The 4009-nt window shown below is 32.6% G+C and overlaps 1 protein-coding gene across 1 annotated transcript in view; it reads right to left on the bottom strand.

The window, feature by feature from the left end:
- The window catches only part of LOC125864339 (putative wall-associated receptor kinase-like 16), a 104319-nt gene that overhangs the window by 965 nt on the left and 99345 nt on the right, over positions 1 to 4009 (bottom strand). The gene's annotated exons all lie outside the window — the stretch shown is intronic.

The following is a 4009-nucleotide window of genomic DNA, read 5'->3' as shown; positions in this document are numbered from 1 at the left end:
GTCGTTAGTGGAGATTCTGTGTTTCAATAATAAACCACCATTTTGTTGGAAGAATTTCTCCCTGACTTCAATCAATTTCCTTTTCCTTATTCTGAAACAGAGCCAAATTGTTCCAACCACTAGGGATATAAAGCCAACAGCTCCTATACCTGTGTATCAAGTTGGTGTTTCAAACCACATATAAAGAAATTCTTTATTATTCAAAAATTGTCCGGAATCCTGAAAGTATACCAAGATATTTACCTGCGGAGAACTTGATCCATGGAAACTGATTAGGGTAGGGAGCAATACAACCACGACCATCCCTTTTGCCGTCACCAGTATATCCATGGGGACAAGAACAATTGTAACTTCCTGGAGTATTTATGCACATCTTTTCACACAAACTGTTATTTGGATGATCAGCACATTCATCAATATCTGATAAAGATCAAATCAATATAATACTGTCAAATTAATGAATGAAAGTTACATTCTTGAATATTTTGTGACGCTTTCTGTTGAATACACTTCACAGTTCAGACTTAAAGTTAGGTTACACAGTATGAGAAATAATTCTAAAGAACTAAACTTTTATTGATTTCATTTTTAGTATAACATCAACATAACAATAATGTTATAAAGCAATATAGACATTTATCTAATCCAAGAAAAACATGTGTCACCTTTTAACTTCGTAAAAAATTGAAACATTACTTATACCTTGACAGCCTTGATTGAGATAAGGATTGCCATGATAACCTGGATTACAGCTGCAGCGATAGCCACCAAGACCAGTATCGGAATCAATGCAGTAGCTATTTTCAGTGCAAGAATAATCCTCTGTTTTCGAGCTTGCGTGCAAGTAAGATTTCCGATGGCCCAGTCCAGCACAATGGGCACAGTGGCCTTTAGCCTCTCAAAAAAATAATCAACACTTAGATCATCACCTAGATCTGGCAAGCCCTGGAAACGAAAGCTATCAGCCTCCCCCAAAAATGCATACCCACATGAATTAAACGACCAAACATCGGTATGGTTTCCTGTGCTAGACATTTCTGTGGTATAGTATTTCAAGCCCTTAGGAATCAGCCTTTTCCCATACACACTCCTTCTGTCATATCCCCCGAACTGACACAGCTGGCGTTGCAGCTATACCAAAAGTCGTCAGGTCCCGTCATGGAACCATAGTCATCACAACCAACTACCATAAACCTGTTCAGCGCAGAGAAACTATACGGACTTGATTCTAAAAATGTATTATAAACCATATACTCCCCGATCACAGCTCCGTTGGAGCCATAACATCTCCAACCGAAGTCATTGGAGATGCGCAATTCAGCATCCGAGATGTCATACACAGTCAAATTGTTTCCTATGAGGGGTTTTTTAGAAATGTTGCAGTCAACCTCGAACCCCGAATCAAAAGCACAACCTGAGCCAATACCGAATGGGTACGGAACCGTTACGTTCCCACACTGCTTAGGGCATCCTGGTTTTGTTATAGTGATGCTGGTGCTATTAGTGGTACTGGTTTGAACAGTGGCTAATGTCAGTATTAGCACATGACGAGCAATGAAATGAAACAAACTCATTTGTTTCAAGTCCATATGATATGTTATAGTTTTGAGTTTCCAAGCTGATGTCAACTGATCTAGTTCGAGTCACAACTTTTATTTCTCTCTCTCTATATATATATAGATAGAAGCCACAAACTTGGGGTGATCCAGCTCCAACTTGTGCTTTTTCATTGGTTGCACATATGACTTATTCTGGCTGCTATATTTACCTTTGTGGCATCCTATAAATCAATTCGTTCACGCGAATTATCACGTTATGTATAGGATATATGTATCTTCTTATTCAACTTTGTACAAGTTTAAGTATTTACTTATTAAACTACACTAACATGATTTTTTTGTGACAATATTTTTGTGGTGAGATACACTTGCCACAAAAGTAAGGATTTTTATTCCTTTAAGCAAATTGTCGCAAAAGGGGATAGTTTTAGTAGCGACATAAATATCAGTTGAGGTTAAGTTAAAGAGCACAACTACGCCTAAAAGTTCTGTTGTACTTGAATACTTCTACATGTAGAGAGTAGTGATGACACATCTAGTAATTAATACTAATTAAGATGCAAAGACTTTGGGCCAATCAAGCCAATGGGGCACGATTCATATTAATGTTAACGACTAGTTCAAAAGAGAACTCAAGAGGGACGACCCAGCTTGCCTTAGTATGTGTGGATAAAAAAAAAGTTGAAACCCAATACATTAATTGAAGGCTAGAATATTATTGCTTTATCAAAGTATTAAATTGACATACTAACTTAGTTAGAAATTTTGTAGAGCCTCAACATCGCAATTAAAACTAACATACAACCCAGTCAACAAATTTAAGACCATATGGGTCACAAGTAGATGTGTACAAAGTTGGTTCAGACTTTTCAAATACCATACAAAATAATTGAGCAATTTTTTTTTTTATTCTATGAATTAAATCAAATATTTAAAGTTGGGATATTCAACCTTGAGTTTTTTTTTATTGATAAAATCTTCGTACAAAATATATCTATTTCAATATTTTTTAATTCTATTAAGATACAATTTATTTAAGGTGTTTCATACAAACCACAAATTTAACAATTGAGTCTGAATTTGTCATGATATGGGCATATCCATATTCATTTAATATGTTTGAGAATATTAGATTTATGTCCTCCTCCAAAATGTATTCACTTTTTGGATATTAACCAACAAAGTAGGAATCATAGTCAAACCTTCCGTAGCCCAAGATGGAGGTAAAAAAAAATACAAAATATGATATGATTGATAACATCGTAGTAACATATTCAATAAAAAAGATAATAAAATCACATAAAATAAATTGTTAATTAATAAGTTATAACGAAATGATCATAATCAAAAAATACTAAATTGTGCCAAAATGAGTATGACTAATAAGTATTTAATTACCTAACTAAACATTAAAAGTAAAATATTATTATCCATCGAATTTGAGTTTTGGATTAGGTCGGGTTGAATCAGTCTTTTTAATTGAAGTTGTATTTAGATAAAAAAAAATTAAAAAGAAAAAGAAATACCCATCGAAAATTGAATTTTATGGAATATGTGATTTTTGTGTTAGTATGGATAAAGTTTTATGATTTTTATGTTAGAATATAGTTAAATGACTCCGAACTTTTTTTTTTAAACAAAAAAACTTCATAATTACTTGGCGAATTTTTTATATTTATTACTCCATGATACATAAATATATTCTTTGAATTGACCTCATTTTATATTTATGACCTTCAACTTTGGATATGCATAGACAAACATTTAAATTTGTATAAAGTTAAACAAGTAGACACATGAGTTTAGTTGAGTTTCATACAAATTTAAATATCTATTTGTGCACACCCAAAGTCAAATTAAAGTGTATTGTGCCTAATTGTAATCCAATTAACTCATAATAGAATTATTTGACCATACAAAATTTGTATATTTTACAAACAGAAACTCTAATTGGCATCTCCCTCAACCATGAATGCCAATTGTATCCTTCCCTACTTCAACCTATTAAGCTCCATCGCTGTGTAAGATTATTTGCTGCGATATTATAGAAGGTTTTAGTTTATTTTTTCTACTTCTTTGTGCCAAAAATCTGTTGATTTGTGAGGTTACTTTCTCTTCCTGTTTGCTTAGTGAAGTCCCAGCGGAAAATTAGCTGAATTTGTGTCTTCTCTGAGGTGAAATCAGTTTTTATTTGAGCTTTCTACCTGTGAAATAGTTTGTGTTGTTTATTAATCTACTAGGGGTGTGTTTGGTATGAAGGAAAATGTTTTTCTGGAAAACAAGTAGATTTTTGACTTATTTTTTCATGTTTGGTTGGTGAGGAGAAAATATTTTTAGTGTTTGGTTTTTGAATGAAAAATATTTTTGAGAAATATCTTTTATTTTTACTAGAATAGAAAATAATTTTTGAAATTGAAAATATTTTTTGAAAACAAACTTAAATTTTTTTT

This window comes from Solanum stenotomum, chromosome 5 (assembly GCF_019186545.1).
Source record: "Solanum stenotomum isolate F172 chromosome 5, ASM1918654v1, whole genome shotgun sequence".
Classification (NCBI taxonomy): domain Eukaryota; kingdom Viridiplantae; phylum Streptophyta; class Magnoliopsida; order Solanales; family Solanaceae; genus Solanum; species Solanum stenotomum.
This window is presented reverse-complemented; position numbering and strand designations above follow the sequence as displayed.